Below are 20,732 nucleotides of genomic sequence, written 5' to 3'. Positions count from 1 at the left end.
TCCTCGGGTGTTCGGTCTGTTCGATATGGGCCGGACTAGTGGGTCGTGAAGATAAAGCAGAAGACTATCCCCCGTGTCCGGATAGGACTCCTATATGCGTGGACGGCAAGTTTGGTGTCCGAGTGTATTATTTCCTTCCCTTGTAAACCGACTTTGTACAACCCTAGGCCCCTCCGGTGTATATATAAACCATGGGGTTTAGTCCATAGAGGCTATCGGAACAATCATAGGCTAGACAGCTAGGGTTTTGCCCTTACAATCTCGAGGTAGATCAACTCTTGTAACCCCTATACTCATCGAATACAATAAAGCATGACGTAGGGTTTTACCTCCTTAAAGAGGGCCCAAACCTGGGGTAAACATCGTCTCCCCATTGTCCCTTATTACCATTTATCCTTAGACTCACAGCTTGGGCCCCCCTACCCGAGATCTGCTGGTTTTGACACCGACATCGGCGTCCCCGTTATGTAGTCACCTGCGTCTGGCCAGACGATGATGGATGCCCTCACACCGAGAGAGCCCTAAGAATATCTCTCCATTGTCGGAGGAGCAAATCCCACTCTCGAGCTATCCGGTCACTTGTCAAACTTTCCGGTGTGCCTGAAAGTTGTCGTTATGATCACCTTGTTGCAGATGACGTTTGAGCAACCCCAAAGCCCACTGTCCTGTAGCAAGTGAACAAGACACTCTCATGGTCTAAGGAACTAAAACACATGCTAACACTCCGTGTTATAATAGATGATTTCAGGCGATATAATCACATAGTATAACAGATAAGTATTGGGTCGATTCAATATGATCATTCTTCTAACGTCATACCCTCAATGTTGTCTTAGGACTATTGTTACACTTAACGATATCTTAAGATCCAGAAAACGTGATCACCAACTACACCTGAGCCGGTCTTAGAGGCGAGACTGGGAACCTATTGTTTACCATTTATCATTCCACATGTGCATATGAGTTTTCCACTGAATCACATATTTCAGGATCATAGTAGTTATAGCATGCAATATAAACTCTTAATTATGAATATGGAAATATAATAATATAATATCATTGACTCTAGAGCATATTTCAAACAAAAAATTCACCCCATGATCACCCATGAACAATATGAAGATGCATAAATGGTTTGGAGCACGATCGTTGCCAATTCCAGAGTGCAGCTGAAGTGGATGAATTGGTGTAGATCGTACTTGGAGTCCTCGAACTGTTGATGACGATCCCGCGAACCACCCTCGAATGATCCCTCGAACGGAAGATCGAAAGCACGACCTCTCTACTTAGTTGCAAGCGTACAGTCTTCATGATCCGGCAGGGTGTCACCATCCAGAGCTAGTCACCGCCGGAGAATTAGAGGAAAAGATTAGAACCACAGTGGGTTTCTAATTATAGGATTAGAGGAACTAGGTCTCGCTCTAATTAGAACAACTAGGATCAACTAGAACTAGAAGTAGAGGAGGCTCCAAAACTTGTTTATCTCAAAGGATAAAATCCTCTAGTATATATAGGTTAGAGGGGCGAGGAGGGGCTGACATCAAGGAGGGAAAGCCTCTCCTAGGTGCGAAGGAAGGGGAGGAGGAATCAGGAGCTCCTATTCAATGAATTTTGCGTCAAACAGCCATGCGGCGCATGCACAGACCGCGCGACTGGGCCGACCAATAGTGGGCGTTGTAGCGAGCGCTCCTGTTTATCCTACAGTAACACAGGTAACTTGAAAAAAGAAGAAGCACACAAAGTCATGTCTAGGATTCAAACTTCGGACCTCCATCTTGTGTGAGAGAGCAGCTAACCACAGGAGCTAACAAATGTTACAATAAAAATGGGAGCATGCTAGTATAAGAACTACTCCCTCTGTCCTGAGATGTAAGACGTTTTTTAGGCTTAGACTAAGTCTCAAAAACATCTTACATTTTGGGACGGAGGGAGTAGTTCCAAAGCAGATTCCGAACAGTTGTTTTGAATTTCTTCGAACTTAATTTGGAAATTTTGATTCTTTTTAAAACAAACAATGTTTGAAAATTTGATAATTAATTGAACAACTTGGACAAATTTTCAAATTTTCAAGAAATAAAATAAAAGCGTGAACATTTTTCAACAGAAAGCATTTTGAAATTCTAGAACATTTGACGAAAACATGAACATTTATTGAATTTTGAGAACAAAAATTTAAAAATGGGAACAATTTTTGAAAAGTGCAAACATTTTTCAAAATTCCCGAACATTTTTTAAAAACTCGAATATTTATTGAATTTTGAGACTCTTTTTGATAATGGGAATTATTTTTGAGTTGTTGAACGTTTTTTGAAAACACGAACATCATTTGAAAAGAGGGACAATTTTTTATATTCTGAACTTTTTTGTAAACATGAACATTTTTTGAATTTATGGGCAAATATTTTAAAACGGGAACTATTTTTTAAATCACGAACACATCTTGAATTTTTAGAACAAATTTCGAAATGTAGAATAATTCTGAAAATTCCAACAAAATTGAAACGCGAACAATTTTGAATACTTGACCAAAAATTTGGAAACCAGATTTTGTTTGAATTTGTGGCCAAGTTTTGAATATAAGAACGTTTTTTGAAATGCCGGTCATTATTTGAAAAGTTCTGATAAATTTGAACAAAAACATTCCAAACAATTTCTGAAAAATGGGAACATTTCTTGAAATTCCTGAACAATTTTATAAAAATGCAAACATTTTTTAATATATGAACATATTTTAAAAAAAAGACCATTTTCATAAAATTTGAACTTTTTTAAAAGCACGAACATTTCTTTAAGTTTTCAAACAATTTTCAAAACATGAGCTCTTTAATAAAGAAAAATAAACTTGAAAGATAAAAAGGAAAGAAAAAAAGAAAGAAACAAAAAAGGGAAAGAAAGAAGAAAAATAAACAGGAAAACCGGTTCCCAAAACCAGAAAAAACAGCTAGGAAATTCTAGAAGGTTTCGAGAACCAGAAAAAACGGCTGGAATCTAGAAGGTTCCCAAAAACGAAAAACTCTACAATGTGTTTCTGGCCCGGCCTAGGTCATCGCTCGATGTCACCTCTGTGCGAAGGGTCGACATTTTGACACAATATGCATCCAATAGGAAATTCCGGAGGAATCCCCCCCCCCCCCCACACACACACACAGTCCAATTCGACCTCCCCACTTGGAAAAGTGGGGCAAGTGGGGAGCCTTTCCTATTGGGCCATCGTAGCCCATTATTCCTTCGACCACTTGGCCTTTTAAGGCTGGTTGATATTAAATTAAATATAAATGCCCTCTAACAATTACTAGAGAATATTATTATTAATTTAACACCTCCACAAACATTTTCCACCTATATATTATTTATCCGTAATACCGGGTATAGCTCGATAAACACTGAAACCCTGCCCGTGACTCCAAAACGCTTCCGATTCCTCTTGAAACTATTCTGAATATTAATGAAACAATTTCATAAATAAATCCTCGATATTCTGGTCCAACAAACATTTAGCAGATCGTGATTACCTTAAACTTGTGACCCCGTAGGTTCGATGAATCATAGACACGAATGAAACTCTTTCGCTCAATGACCGATAGTGGAACCGTGGACGTCCATGGATCCTTATGATTACACGAATGATATTCGAGTGAACCTTTGGTTATCATGTGATGTTCCCTTTACTATGTGATACTTTACAAACCCGAGGTGTGTTGGTATCCTCTTGAGTCATGCACATGCTCACCATACCGTTCTTCTTGTTACCGATTTTGTTCTTCTTTCTCGTTGAAGTGTCTCGGCATCCGCATGACATAGTCACCTGTGTCTGGCTAGACGATGATTGATGTCGTCACATCAAGAGGTCCCTAAGAATATCTCTTCATCGTCAGAGGAGTAAATCCCACTCTCGAGCTATCTAGTCCCTTGTCAAACTTTCCAATGACTTGTAAGTTGTCGTCATGATCACCGTGTTGTAGACGATGTTTGAGAAACCCCAAAGTCCACCATACGGTAGGAAGTGACTATGATATTCTCATGGTCTGAGGAGCTAAAATCACATGCTAACACTCTATGTTACAATAATTGATTTCAGACGATATTATCTCAAAGTATAACAAACAGGTTTGGGTTGATACAATATGATCATTTTTCTAACGCCATACTCTCAATGTTGTTTTAGGACTATCATTACACTTAACGTATCATAAGATCCAGAAAACATGATCACCAACAACACTTGAGTCAGTCTCAAAGACGAGACTAAGAACCTATTCTTTACTGTTTATTATTTCACACGTATATATGAGTTTTCCACGTAATCACATATTCCATGATTATAGTAGTTATAGCATGAAATATAAACTCTTAATTGTGAAAATGGGAATATAATAATACTATATTATTGCCTCTAAGACATATTTCCTATGTGGCCATGTCCTTTATTATTAATAATGTCTCCCACGTCCTATCTCCATTCCGTTGAGGCGAATAGCGTCGTTGGAGGATGTGTGCAGGTGTGTCTTCGTCAGATCTTGTGGGATTCGGTCGGTGCTGGTCTTTGGTGGATCTATTTGGACCCAGTTCATCTTTGTTTGTGTGGTTACAGGTTTGATCTTTCCGACCTGCAACTCACTTCATCGGCGATGGTTACTGCTGTAGTGCGCTGGTCCTTTGGGGCCTTAGCACGATGACTTCTCGACTGTTTACGACAAGGTTTGCCCAGCTTCGGTGAGGGAGGAGCGGTGATAGCGGCTCGCCTTTGACTCGCTTCAGTGTTTATAGTTGTCGCTAAGTGGTCCATGAAATTGATTGTAATTTTCATTACATGTACTATTCTTTGTACTGACATGATTGATAAATAAATTAGAAATTTCTTTCGCAAAAAAAGAGAGGCGGGTACCATGCACTTGAGGGAAGACATACCACGGTAGAGCTAGTTGGGTGTCGTATAGACTTTTCTTCAGGAAATGTTATATGGCGCACGTCAGATATAAGGGAGTTGTGAGCGAAAGCCATGTACACCGTTAGATGTCTACTACGAATCTTGATGCATAGTAAGGTGCCACGTCATTTTTCTGAAGTCGTTCGTTGTATGCTCGAACCCATCGAAGGGAGAGCACCACTCTCTTTAAGCAAACTCCAACACCCCCATCCAAATGGACGCGGATTTATTCATTTGGGTCGGTATGTCCGCCTTCTTTCGCGCCTGGGTTAACAATGAGCCTAACGTGCGGATGCGTTTTTGTCTGCAAGGCCGGAATGCGGTCTATTTTTGCTCTTTTTGCGTACACATAAAAAAACTCCCCCAAGTTCACGTAATTCAACCAAATTCAAATATCCCATAGTTTCACAACCAAATAATATCTCATAATTTACAAGCCAGATAAATTTAAATTTTCACAAATAAATTTAAAAGAAAAAAAAATAGCCGATACATCTATTGGTTGCCAACATGAGCCCACGTATGCTCAAACAAATCATTGTACAGTTGAATATGAGTTTCTCAATCATACATTTGATGATGAAATTCAGTAAACTGTGCAAACGTTGCCACTCCGTCATGTTCAGGCATAACATTTTCACCCTGACATTGAAACCCTTGGTCGTAGATTTGATCCGGAGTTCATCCTCTACGATCATGATATGCATGATCACACAATCAGTCATCATCTCCCACAACTTCTTGGTGCTCCAAGTTCCAGCAGGATATCGAATGATACCCCGTCAAGATTGAAGAACACCAAAGGCACGCTCCACATCCTTCCTAGAACTCTCTTGTGCTTGGGCAAATCTCTTCCTTTTCTCTCTTACAGTGTTGGAGATTGTATTCACAAGAGCAGTCCAATGAGGACAGATACCGTCAGCTAGATAGTACCATTTGTTGTAGTGGTGGCTATTGATCTCAACATTGATCTATGGGTTGTTGCCTTCAACAAGCCTTGCAAACACCAGAGAGCGATGAAGCGCGTTGGAGTCATTGTGAGAGTCGGCTATGCCGAAGAAATAGTGTCAAATCCAGAGATCTTGTGAAGCCACGGCCTCAAGTATGACAGTGTAAGCTTTCACATGGCCCGTGCCCCTGCCAAGCAGAAGGACAGTTCTTCCTTTCCAAGTGCATACGACCTATGCTACCAAGCATCCCTGAAAAGCCTCTACTGGCATTGGTCACCGACAACCGGGCTATATCCGCAACAGTTAGCTCTATATAGCTGTGACGCCCGAATAATTAGGCTACAGTGATCCCACGCTAATGGTGCCACGTCACCACGATTACTGCTGCTAAGCTATCGTTAGGACAAATCCGGTCCAAAATTCAAAATTCAAATTAATGATAACAATAAAAGTTTTTAAAAATTAAAACAAAAATGTTTGGATTGTACTAAATATTACAAAGGTAATTATGGTGCAACAAACCCATTTTTATAAAATGCGTAAGTAATTTAAAACGATTTAAAATAGAAAAGAAAATAAATAAAAAGATAAAAGATAAGACAGACAAAAACAAAAGGACCCCCCCCCTCACTGGGCTTCGGCCCAGCAGGCCGCCTAGCCGGCCCAGCCGGCCACCCCACTCCCCATAACCCCGTGGCGACCGAAACCCTAACCCACTCGCTCCCACTCCCTCCCCACATCGCCACTCCCTCTCCCCCTCCCGATCCGATCTGGATCGGGGATGAAACCCCACTCCCCCTCTCGCTCCCCATCCCCCGCGATCCAGAACTGGATCGGGCCGAACCCCGACGCCGGAGCCTGCTCGCCGGCCCCCGCCCTCGGCATCGCACCCCGTGCCCTCTCCCTCGACGGCGCCCCTCGCCGCGCTGGCGGCGACCATGACCCCGCCGCCTGGATCGACCGCTCGCCGGCGCCGCCCGAAGACCACCACGTAGCCCCGCCGGACTTCCCCACCGGCCTGCCTCCCCGTCGCGCGTCGTCGCCGTCTTCCTCCTCAACCCCCCGCTGCCTAGACCCCACCATCCCACGGTGAGCTCCTGTGCCGAGCGCGCCACCCCTCTGTCCCGTGTCCGCCCCGCCCTCAATGTGGCCCTCGCGCCCCCTGGGCGTGCTCCGACCGGCTCCGGTCGCGCCCATGGTCGCGCCCCCGCGCCCCCTCTCGTCCTCTCCCCGCACCCGTCGTCCGCCCGAGGCTACACCGTGGCCGCGCCTAGCACGCGCCCCTCCCCATGCGCGCCCACCGTGGCCGCCTTCCCCCGCTGCTACCCCCGGACGCCTCCACCGCCCCGTCCGCTTTCGCCCCTGCCCCGCTTGCGGTTCCCGCAGTGGCTGCCGCCGCTCGCCGTCCCACCTCCGCCCCTTGGTCACGGTCCGGCGAACGCTCGCCGCGCCCTGGGTCTCCCTTTGGGCGCCCACGCCCGAGCGCCCGCACCGCTGCCCGTTTACCCGGGCCACTATGGCCTCTAAGTCAATGACAAGGGGCCCCACGTCCCCAGAGAACGTGTCTGTTAAAAAAAGGGAGTTAAAAAATAATAATATAAAAAAATCAATATTAAATAATAAAAATAATTAATTAATTAATTAATTCTGATTAACTTAGCTAATTAAGATTAATTAATCTAATGACTAATTAACCTAATTAACTACTGTTAATTAGCTAACAGAGTATGACAGTGGGGCCCACCCCCTATTATTACTAATTAGGTTAATTAAAATGTTTAATTAAATATGTGTCACTGACCAGTGGGACCCACTGGTCGAGTTGACCAGTCAACTCTGTTGACTGCTGACATCAGCATGACATCATGCTGATGTCATTATTCCATTTTCGAATTAATTTAAATAACTAATTAAATTCTAGAAATTAATAAAATCTTTAGAAAATCATATCTTTTAATCCGTAACTCGGATTAAAATATTTTCAACATGAAAGTTGCTCAGAACGACGAGACGTATCCGGATAAGCAGTTCGTTCGTCCGCCGCACACCCCTAACCTATCGAACCCGCAACTTTCCCCCTCCGGCTCCTCTGCCCGAAAACATGAAACACCGGGGATATTTTCCCGGATGTTTTCCCCCCTTCACCGGTATCACCTACTACCGCGTTAGGGCACACCGAACACCGCGTATTGTCTTGTTACGCTTTGTGATGCCTTGATTTGCTCTGTTATTTATTGTGTTCCCTCTCCGTTACTTCTTTCCGATAGACCCCGAGACTGCCGGCGACCCCCAGTTCGACTACGGTGTTGGTGACTCGTCCTTCTTGCCAGAGCAACCAGGCAAGCCCCCCCTTTGATCACCAGATATCGCCTATTCTCTCTATACTGCTTGCATTAGAGTAGTGTAGCATGTTACTGTTCGGTTACTCCTATTCTGTTGCATAGCCTGTCATTGTTGCTACAGTCATTGATACCTTACCTGCAATCCTAAATACTTAGTATAGGATGCTAGTTTATCATCATTGGCCCTACATTCTTGTCAGTCTGCCTTGCTATACTATTGGGCCGTGATCACTCGGGAGGTGATGACGGGTATATACTATACATATATACTATACAGATGGTGACTAAAGTCGGGTCAGCTCGAAGAGTACCCGCGAGTGATTCACGGATTGGGGGGCTGAAAGGACCTTTGTCCCGACGGCCCTCTGTGTGGATCTTTGTGGCGGAGCGACAGGGCAGGTTGAGACCGCCTAGGAGAGAGGTGGGCCTGGCCCTGTTCGGCGTTCGCGGATACTTAACACACTTAACGAGATCTTGGTATTTGATCTGAGTTGGCTACGATCCTATACGCACTAACCATCTACGCGGGAGTAGTTATGGGTATCCCGACGTCGTGGTATCAGCCGAAGCACTTCAGACGTCAGCGATGGAGCGGCGCGCGCCGGATTGGACTGGAACGCCTACTAGGCTAGGTCTGCTTCCGGCCGCCCTCGCAACGTGCAGGTGTGCTCATGGGCGATGGGCCCAGACCCCTGTGCGCTTAGGTTTAGACCGGCGTGCTGGCCTCTCTGTTTTGCCTAGGTGGGGCTGCGACGTGTTGATCTTCCGAGGCCGGGCATGACCCAGGAAAGTGTGTCCGGCCAAATGGGATCAAGCGTGTTGGATAAGTTGGTGCACCCCTGCAGGGAAGTTAATCTATTAAAATAGCCGTGATCTTCGGTAACAGGACGACTTGGAGTTGTACCTTGACCTTATGACAACTAGAACCAGATACTTAATAAAACACACCCTTCCAAGTGCCAGATACAACCGGTGGTCGCTCTCCCTTAGGGATACGAGGGAAGGATCGCCGGGTAGGATTATGCTATGCGATGCTTCTTGGAGTTGCTACTTGGAGTTGCTACTTGGAGTTGCTACTTGGAGATGCTACTTGGAGGACTTCAATCTACTCTCTTCTACATGCTGCGAGACGGAGGCTGCCAGAAGCGTAGTCTTCGATAGGACTAGCTATCCCCCCTCTTATTCTGGCATTCCGCAGTTCAGTCCACCGATATGGCCTCCTTACACATATACCCATGCATATGTAGTGTAGTTCCTTGCTTGCGAGTACTTTGGATGAGTACTCACGGTTGCTTTCTCCCCCCTTTTCCCCCCTTTCCTTTCTTTCTGGTTGTCGCAACCAGATGCTGGAGTCCAGGAGCCAGACGCCACCGTCGACGACGACTACTACACCGGAGGTGCCTACTACTACGTGCAGCCCGCTGACGACGGTCAGGAGTAGTTAGGAGGATCCCAGGCAGGAGGCCTGCGCCTCTTTCGATCTGTATCCCAGTTTGTGCTAGCCTTCTTAAGGCAAACTTGTTTAACTTATGTCTGTACTCAGATATTGTTGCTTCCGCTGACTCGTCTATGATCGAGCACTTGTATTCGAGCCCTCGAGGCCCCTGACTTGTATTATGATGCTTGTATGACTTATTTATGTTTTAGAGTTGTGTTGTGATATCTTCCCGTGAGTCCCTGATCTTGATCGTACACATTTGCGTGCATGATTAGTGTACGATTGAATCGGGGGTGTCACAAGTTGGTATCAGAGCCGACTGCCTGTAGGAATCCCCCCTTCCCAACTCATTGGCCGAAGTCGAGTCTAGACATTACAAAACTTTTACTAACATGGCTGTGTGCCTTACATGCCCACGTCGCCATTGGGTGGTACTAGGATCTTTTACTCCTCGACCTTTACTCTGGGATTCTGAACTCTCTTCTATTCGGGTTAATTGATTTTACTAACTCCGACTCTAGGTTCTCGTAATTACTTCCTCCCGGAGAGCCCCTTATTACGGACGATCGTCTGCTGCACGTGAAGACCCCCTGAAGATACTCTCCGCTATTAACCCGAGAACTTGTGTTCATCGCGTTTGCAATTCCCTTCCACCATCAACCCTTATGGATAACTACTTGCAGTTGTTATTCTTTCATTCATCCCCAGTTTGTCTTGTTATGACAAGATACTCCGAAACACTCGTCGTTCTTTCGACAATCCTTGAGCTTACTGCCTTGCTGTTCTATGTCAACTGAATGCCCAAACGGATAATTCCTCGCACTTGCCGAGTATCCGTTCATCCAAAGTTGTTCATGTGTTACACAAAAGTCTTCGAAATACCACCCGATATTCCGAAAATCCTCAGCAACCTATTGCTCTGGAATTTCTTGTTTGCTTTCATTATGATTAATCCCATAAGTATAGAAATCTTATTGACATTCCTTGTCATTATCATTTTGAGTCTGTTGACTCAATATGTTGCGAATACACGCAATCATCATTGCTCCTTACAAATTACCTTTCCGGCTGAGCTTCCATTCTTCTAACTGGAATTGGTTCTCGACCAATCCAATTGTCGTTGATTGTACCCTAAGGCTATTCAACTTATCCATCCCTAATCAGAGCATTGCTTCTGATCCCTTGATTTGGAAATCATAATTCCTTTGCATTTGACAATTGAGTTAGCCAGTTGTTTCTATAATTTGATCTCCTTGCATTCTTCTTCCTCTAGTTGAGTACCGATGCTCACGTCAGATCCCTTGTGGACCACCAGATCCTTTGTTGGATTTTATCTGACAACGCCCTTCATATTCAATAACCTTGTGAGCCTTTCCTCTGATACATAATGCCTTTGGTAAATTGTATCCTCTGCTTCTCAACCATGCTCTGCCTTCGAGCTTGAGTTAATTATTTCTAAAGATTCTGGTATATGATTCTAAGATGCCCCGATGGATTGAACCTATGCCTTCCTTAGTATGTGTGAACTCGAAAGTTTTCACGAGTCATACTCTTCTGGTGCTTCACCAGATAAAATTTCAACACTGCAACTTCATCGAACGTGAGAAGTGAATGAAAGGTTATGCATTGGAGAAGTGGGAGTCGACCTTGAACTTGTGTTCATGCCCATGGACACGATGTAGATCTTATCATTAAAGCTTCTCTTAAATGAATTATTCCTTTGGTATAAGTTCATCTTATATCTAGGATCTGGCCTTTTGCAATCGTGGTCCCGACCATGATTGTTCTTCTTTGATCTCATTTCTCGGACAAGTTAAAACAATTGTCTTCTATGGATCAATACACCAGTCCAACCTTTACTTTGATCTTGTGTCGAGTATTACCCCCCTGGTATCTCGAGATTATCATGGAACTGCATAACTTTTTATGAGTTCTTCATCAAGTGCTACCTTCCCACTGATTCCAATTTTTCGCGGGCTTTGAGTTATTAAACACTCAAAGACACCGATAACTGAACCGAGTCCGCACTACGGTTCAACAACTCTTCAGTAAGCTTCTATAAGTACGAGTTTGTACCCGATCACGCCATTCCTAGCCTGTTTGGCTATATCATTGTCGTGATGATTTTAACTGTGCTACCCGGTCCTTCTTCACGGAGCACAATTTTCGACGATGAACTAACCTTACGTCGATCCTCATCGTCATATCATTTCGCCTTGAACAACAAGCTTGGTTTCGAGTTTGTGTCGTACCCTTGGTTCCAATAACCTTTCACTTCATCATTACTTTGACTTGTTGACGTCACCGATCGATTACATCTTCATGAACTCTCGCGACAAAGGTGTCGTGATCATCAACATTCTGAGCTCATCCAGGATATCAATTGAATTCATGATGAGAAATACCATCCTTGCCCTTGATGAATTGTATTATCATCGACCACTTTATTGCCTTCCCACCAACACAAGCTTGTTCATGTTTGGTGTTATACCTTGAGTTCCTTGCTATCCAGCAATTGTTCTTCTTTACCTTGGAGTTTTACCATCCTTTATGTCAAGAATATTCTGAGATTTGTTCCACCTCTTGAGAATTCTTGACATAGAAATACTTCTCACCATCACCATCCTTTCTTGGTCCCCGTATTGATTCTAACCAGAATACCGACAATTGAACTATGATGTGTGAATTCAAAACTTCTAGCAACCCTATTGCTTTGGAGTGAATGGTTGAGTTTCATTCCAATTCTTTTGTTCGTCAAATCACCATTCTAACATTGATCGTGCAAACCCGGCCCATATCTCGGGCGCACCTTTCAAGCAACGTTTAATGGTGTATGTCTTTCCTCGGGCATACAACATTATATCATTTGAATTGACAAGTGTCATCTTCTTGTTCACCTTATTGTGGAAAGCCATCCATTTGGAATTCTCGATGAGTTGTCGCTGAGCCCATCAGCCACCTTCTCATCCCCTCTTTGGTTTAAGGATGGATTGTTGCTTCAAGAACCCGCTCCCGTAGTTCATTTCCTGAGAATCTTGAAATGTCACTTCGTCTATTTGAGTGGCACCTTTTCTTCTCGGACATCCTGAGTCTGAGGTATCATGACACCAATCGGATCTGAATCTCAGTCAGATATGATGGTTGGGACAACTTTCCAAGAGTTATGATATTGGTCCTTTGATGAACCGGTAACTTGATGTCATGCCTAGCACCCCCCCCCCCCCGGGTGGAGGACCGATCATTATAAATTCTTTTGCAAGGATAACCATTCTTCCTTGAGGAAATTGTAAGACTTATTCTATAAGTTATTCCTGATGAATCCTTTGTGTATCCGAAGTATGACCTTTACATGAAGACCATGTCAATGCTATCTCGAAGCATGTCTGTGGTACTCCGATTTTCAATAAGAACATTTGAAGCCCAATGCTAAATGTTTCCTGCTCAATTATCCAAACACCGATGTATGGGTAATGTCATGAAAATTCTCTCCCCTACCTAAAGAGTTTTCTACATTATATCCTGTCATGGATATCATGCTCTGCTAATCCTTGGGAAGGATATACCCCTGAAATATGTGTTTAAACACATTTTCCTTTTCATTGTTCTGGTTAAATCTGATAATCATATCTTCCTTTCCATTGTTTGGTTTAACCTTTCTTGTGATCTATGAGATCTAAGCAGTAATATTCTCCTGCTTTTGTAAACACCTCGGTGTACAATTCTGTCAGAAAGACCCTGTTATTTTGGTGATGACATTCCGGTAACCACCGATGGACGAGAACTTTGCCTATTGGTCCGCCTCGTTCAATGAGCAGGAAGATGGTTCTCTTCGTCCCTCGCCCTTGGTACCGACGTTGTTACCGACATAACTGACAGGTCATTCTCTGGCATGCCTTGCTATCATAGCCGTGCAAGATGTCACCGCTCTTTCAACGTTTAACCCACATGGTGGGCCCATAACCCACAGTTCCACATGATCGAAACCTGACTCTCCTGTACACCACCTGCTCTCAAGGTTGTTCCTCGCACGTGACCTTGTGTGTAATTCATGAGCCACCTTCCTAGTGCTCTATTCTCGTATAAGGCGCTATACTTACTCTCGCTGCTCTGAATCCCTTCTCGCTCTGGTTCAGACTTTGAGCAGCTATCTATCCGCTTGGACCCTCTCATTGTACCTTCGTACCTTACTCTCGATGTATTTTATTTGTTCAAAATGAGAGATAATCTTATGCTCATTCATGGGTTAACCCCAGAATGTTTCCCTCATAAGCATTCTGATGTAGCCGAGCTGCCCCTTACCTATTCGTTAGTACGTTGGAGTTCCCCAAAGAGAAAAAGAGGATGACTTCATCATGATGACCTGAAGCCGAGCTCTGAAGACATCAACGTTATGGATCGACCTCTTTGAGAAGAGCAACAAAGTCCGAGAAGACTCGTTAGAATTTCGAAACCAAATCCGTTCCCGCTTACTCCCCCTCTTAAATCTCGGGACGAGATTTCTTGTAGTGGAGGAGAATTGTGACGCCCGGATAATTAGGCTACAGTGATCCCACGCTAATGGTGCCACGTCACCACGATTACTGCTGCTAAGCTATCGTTAGGACAAATCCGGTCCAAAATTCAAAATTCAAATTAACGATAACAATAAAAGTTTTCAAAAATTAAAACAAAAATGTTTGGATTGTACTAAATATTACAAAGGTAATTATGGTGCAACAAACCCATTTTTATAAAATGCGTAAGTAATTTAAAACGATTTAAAATAGAAAAGAAAATAAATAAAAAGATAAAAGATAAGACAGACAAAAACAAAAGGACCCCCCCCTCACTGGGCTTCGGCCCAGCAGGCCGCCTAGCCGGCCCAGCCGGCCACCCCACTCCCCATAACCCCGTGGCGACCAAAACCCTAACCCACTCGCTCCCACTCCCTCCCCACATCGCCACTCCCTCTCCCCCTCCCGATCCGATCTGGATCGGGGATGAAACCCCACTCCCCCTCTCGCTCCCGATCCCCCGCGATCCAGAACTGGATCGGGCCGAACCCCGACGCCGGAGCCTGCTCGCCGGCCCCCGCCCTCGGCATCGCACCCCGTGCCCTCTCCCTCGACGGCGCCCCTCGCCGCGCTGGCGGCGACCATGACCCCGCCGCCTGGATCGACCGCTCGCCGGCGCCGCCCGAAGACCACCACGTAGCCCCGCCGGACTTCCCCACCGGCCTGCCTCCCCGTCGCGCGTCGTCGCCGTCTTCCTCCTCAACCCCCCGCTGCCTAGACCCCACCATCCCACGGTGACCTCCTGTGCCGAGCGCGCCACCCCTCTGTCCCGTGTCCGCCCCGCCCTCAATGTGGCCCTTGCGCCCCCTGGCCGTGCTCCGACCGGCTCCGGCCGCGCCCATGGCCGCGCCCCCGCGCCCCCTCTCGTCCTCTCCCCGCACCCGTCGTCCGCCCGAGGCTACACCGTGGCCGCGCCTAGCACGCGCCCTTCCCCATGCGCGCCCACCGTGGCCGCCTTCCCCCGCTGCTACCCCCGGACGCCTCCACCGCCCCGTCCGCTTTCGCCCCTGCCCCGCTTGCGGTTCCCACAGTGGCTGCCGCCGCTTGCCGTCCCACCTCCGCCCCTTGGTCACGGTCCGGCGAACGCTCGCCGCGCCCTGGGTCTCCCTTCGGGCGCACACGCCCGAGCGCCCGCACCGCTGCCCGTTTACCCGGGCCACTATGGCCTCTAAGTCAATGACAAGGGGCCCCACGTCCCCAGAGAACGTGTCTGTTAAAAAAGGGAGTTAAAGAAATAATAAGATAAAAAATCAATATTAAATAATAAAAATAATTAATTAATTAACTTAATTAATTCTGATTAACTTAGCTAATTAAGATTAATTAATCTAATGACTAATCAACCTAATTAACTACTGTTAATTAGCTAACAGAGTATGACAGTGGGGCCCACCCCCTATTATTACTAATTAGGTTAATTAAAATGTTTAATTAAATATGTGTCACTGACCAGTGGGACCCACTGGTCGAGTTGACCAGTCAACTCTGTTGACTGCTGACATCAGCATGACATCATGCTGATGTCATTATTCCATTTTCGAATTAATTTAAATAACTAATTAAATTCCAGAAATTAATAAAATCTTTAGAAAATCATATCTTTTAATCCGTAACTCGGATTATATTTTCAACATGAAAGTTGCTCAGAACGACGAGACGTATCCGGATAAGCAGTCCGTTCGTCCGCCGCACACCCCTAACCTATCGAACCCGCAACTTTCCCCCTCCGGCTCCTCTGCCCGAAAACATGAAACACCGGGGATATTTTCCCGGATGTTTTCCCCCCTTCACCGGTATCACCTACTACCGCGTTAGGGCACACCGAACACCACGTATTGTCTTGTTACGCTTTGTGATGCCTTGATTTGCTCTGTTATTTATTGTGTTCCCTCTCCGTTACTTCTTTCCGATAGACCCCGAGACTGCCGGCGACCCCCAGTTCGACTACGGTGTTGGTGACTCGTCCTTCTTGCCAGAGCAACCAGGCAAGCCCCCCCTTTGATCACCAGATATCGCCTATTCTCTCTATACTGCTTGCATTAGAGTAGTGTAGCATGTTACTGTTCGGTTACTCCTATTCTGTTGCATAGCCTGTCATTGTTGCTACAGTCATTGATACCTTACCTGCAATCCTAAATACTTAGTATAGGATGCTAATTTATCATCATTGGCTCTACATTCTTGTCAGTCTGCCTTGCTATACTATTGGGCCGTGATCACTCGGGAGGTGATCACGGGTATATACTATACATACATACTATACAGATGGTGACTAAAGTCGGGTCAGCTCGAAGAGTACCCGCGAGTGATTCACGGATTGGGGGGCTGAAAGGACCTTTGTCCCGACGGCCCTCTGTGTGGATCTTTGTGGCGGAGCGACAGGGCAGGTTGAGACCGCCTAGGAGAGAGGTGGGCCTGGCCCTGTTCGGCATTCGCGGATACTTAACACACTTAACGAGATCTTGGTATTTGATCTGAGTTGGCTACGAGCCTATACGCACTAACCATCTACGCGGGAGTAGTTATGGGTATCCCGACGTCGTGGTATCAGCCGAAGCACTTCAGACGTCAGCGACGGAGCGACGCGCGCCGGATTGGACTGGAACGCCTACTAGGCTAGGTCTGCTTCCGGCCGCCCTCGCAACGTGCAGGTGTGCTATGGGCGATGGGCCCAGACCCCTGTGCGCTTAGGTTTAGACCGGCGTGCTGGCCTCTCTGTTTTGCCTAGGTGGGGCTGCGACGTGTTGATCTTCCGAGGTCGGGCATGACCCAGGAAAGTGTGTCTGGCCAAATGGGATCAAGCGTGTTGGGTAAGTTGGTGCACCCCTGCAGGGAAGTTAATCTATTCGAATAGCCGTGATCTTCGGTAACAGGACGACTTGGAGTTGTACCTTGACCTTATGACAACTAGAACCGGATACTTAATAAAACACACCCTTCCAAGTGCCAGATACAACCGGTGGTCGCTCTCCCTCAGGGATACGAGGGGAGGATCGCCGGGTAGGATTATGCTATGCGATGCTTCTTGGAGTTGCTACTTGGAGTTGCTACTTGGAGTTGCTACTTGGAGATGCTACTTGGAGGACTTCAATCTACTCTCTTCTACATGCTGCGAGACGGAGGCTGCCAGAAGCGTAGTCTTTGATAGGACTAGCTATCCCCCCTCTTATTCTGGCATTCCGCAGTTCAGTCCACCGATATGGCCTCCTTACACATATACCCATGCATATGTAGTGTAGTTCCTTGCTTGCGAGTACTTTGGATGAGTACTCACGGTTGCTTTCTCCCCCCTTTTCCCCCCTTTCCTTTCTTTCTGGTTGTCGCAACCAGATGCTGGAGTCCAGGAGCCAGACGCCACCGTCGACGACGACTACTACACCGGAGGTGCCTACTACTACGTGCAGCCTGCTGACGACGGCCAGGAGTAGTTAGGAGGATCCCAGGCAGGAGGCCTGCGCCTCTTTCGATCTGTATCCCAGTTTGTGCTAGCCTTCTTAAGGCAAACTTGTTTAACTTATGTCTGTACTCAGATATTGTTGCTTCCGCTGACTCGTCTATGATCGAGCACTTGTATTCGAGCCCTCGAGGCCCCTGGCTTGTATTATGATGCTTGTATGACTTATTTATGTTTTAGAGTTGTGTTGTGATATCTTCCCGTGAGTCCCTGATCTTGATCGTACACATTTGCGTGCATGATTAGTGTACGATTGAATCGGGGGCGTCACAATAGCCTTGCAGAACTTATACATGGAGTCTAGGCACGTGGACTCGCTCATTCACATATACTCATGAATGAGATCACCGGGTGCCCCGTATGCAACCATCCGCATAGCTGTAGTGCATCTACGATAAGAGGAGAAGCCAATTTTTTTCAGGGCATCCTTCTTGCTCTTGAAATAGTTATCGTACGCCAGCCCCTCCCGGATATGGTTGAACACATGTCTAGCCATCCAAAAGTGGCGTCGAAATAGGTTGTGTTTGAAGAGCCGTTTAGGAGACTCGAAATAGTCCTGCCGGAGTAGGCAATGGCCGCTCTCTCTGTTGCGATTCAACGCCAGAGTATGCCCCGGGATCTAGCCCCTATACATCGGCCACTGCCAACTAATGTGGCCATGTACGACCAAAGCAACAACCACAATATCCTCATCATCGGATGACGAATCATCCGAATTGCAAATGAAATTATTGAAAAAGTAATCGTCACTAGAGTCCATTTGTACCTTGCGGGCGAACCGTCGAACACCTTGCGGACGTGGTGGAAGAAGCTGGCTGGTGAAGAGCCTCGCACCTCTCCGAGACCAGGTAGCAGGAATGTCAGCGTGGAGGCGAACATGGCGGCGTCTGGCGAGCGAGGTACGCGCAAGGCATTGCGGCGAGTGGTGGAGGCGAGGGGGTGCCGTCGATGTTGGAGTGTTGCGACGGCGGCGAAAACAGTGCACCGACGCCGTAGTAATGGGTTTATCGAAGGGTGGTGTGCTGCTGGTGGAGGTATCTGGGTGCGGGTGGCTGGCCCGACACCAGAATTGGGTGCTGGCGGTGGCGGCTGGCGGTCGAGGGAGAAAGGGGAAATGGGCACTGTGCCACCGACTCGCGGGCCAGGGGAGGATAAGGGTGGACGTCGCGCGCGTCTGCTACATGTCCACGCCAACGCAAACACGGCCTAAATTTAGATCTGAAATGAATCTGTGCGTTTGGGTCGGCACGTTGTGCCATATTTGTGTCCGTTTGTATCCAAATGGACCCCCGCGGACAATTTGGGTATCTCCCCCACTGCTCTCCGTCTCTACCCCAATGCTATCATTCCCCATCAAATCCACTCACCGCGGGCCGAGCTGGCGATCCCGGTGGTGCGGCGGTCGCCGAGGAATCTAACCCCGCCCCCTCCTTAGCCGGAGAGGCGGAGCAGCTGCCGTCCACGGAGGAGGCACTGCCGCAGCGGTGGCTCGCGTATGCGATGAGCCGTTGGGCCAGTCCGGCATGATTGGCGCGACGCGGCGGTGCCACACGACGAGCAAGCCACCACCTCGGCGACCTCTCCGAGCGGGCCGCCGACCAGGATCCGTGACAAAGAGGGCGTCGACGGACAGGGCGATTACGGAGGGGGAGGCGGGGGCCTCCCGATCGCCATCAGGGCCGCGCGCCTCTTGGCGGCTCCGGTCAGTCGGTGCGCGTGGGAGGAGCACCCGCGACTCGCGTCGGTTGCGCCAAGAAGAGCACCGGGGTGGCCCGCCGCGTCTGCACATGAGGAGCACAGTGGTTGCCGCTCCTTCAGCGCGCGTGGTGGAGAACTAGCGGCTCGCGTCGGACGTGCGAGGAGGAGCACCGGCGTGTCTTCATCGCCGTCGTTGTTGTCCCTGTGTTTGTTGGGGTGGTGCCGGTGCGCGTCGTGAGGATCCAATCCCTGTGTTTGTTTCAGTACTTCGTTTTGGGGGAGATTATTTCTTCATTCCACATCTATGTGGATGTCTAGCCCATCCGATGAAATGCCATGGTTACTTTTCAGGTTCATTTTTTTTTCGCGTAACTTTTCAGGTTCATTTTGTCATGAACTTTGTATCAATTTTGTCCGAATTTGCCCTATGGACATAGCGCATAATTTTCTGAAACTGCCATGTGTTTGAGCATCGTGTGACAAGCTATGGGTGTGTGGCAACTATAACGACTAAGCTAGGGGGTGTTACTTTCAGGTTCCTTTTCCATGTCTTATATGAGTCTTCTTTTTTTTTTCTGATTTTGCCATATGAACATAGCACATATTTCTTAATTTGCCGTGTTTTGAGCATCGTCCTAAATTAGGGTGTCGCCATGATGTGTTCTTCGAGCATCATGGCAAAGTAGTTTATTTTGCATTAATAGCATTTTCACGTGCATTTTCCACATGTCTGAACATTTTTGTAAAATTATATCAGGACATTTTTGGTATATGATGCATGACATTTTTATTGAACATAAGATGACATCAATAAAAATACCATGCAATATACAACACTTTTTGCCATGGCATAATAAAAATGCCATCTGGAAAACAAATAAAAATGACATAGTTACCATGCTATACTATTAATACTGGTAGTACTAAAATAGCGGGGAGCGACCTTTTGGTGGACAGGGGCACTGGCTCCTGTCTTTTCAAATGATTCAAAAGTCATATTTCCAAGTTTATTTTTTTTAACTGTGAAATACATATTCACGGCGGATCTGTGAAATTTTGTTCAAAAATATTATGAGTTGCAAGCTGCACGCACAAAATATCCCGACCCAACAATAAAAAAATGGCCAATTTTCATTTACGTATTTGCTTTTTTTGTCTACGCCATGTATGAAAGTATATTGTCATCAAAATTTTCTTGAACGTTTTATATGTCTATGTGTGTACGTACAATTTTCTTTGATTTCTTGTGCGCTGTGGAAATATGCTTTCCCTAAAGTCCACCAATGCACCCGTCCAACGAAAAGGCATTTTCGTAAAACAGCCATGCTATACTACTAATAGTATTTTCGTAAAACAGCCATGCTATACTA

Source organism: Triticum aestivum, chromosome 2A, assembly GCF_018294505.1.
Source record: "Triticum aestivum cultivar Chinese Spring chromosome 2A, IWGSC CS RefSeq v2.1, whole genome shotgun sequence".
Lineage (NCBI taxonomy): Eukaryota > Viridiplantae > Streptophyta > Magnoliopsida > Poales > Poaceae > Triticum > Triticum aestivum.
This window is presented reverse-complemented; position numbering follows the sequence as displayed.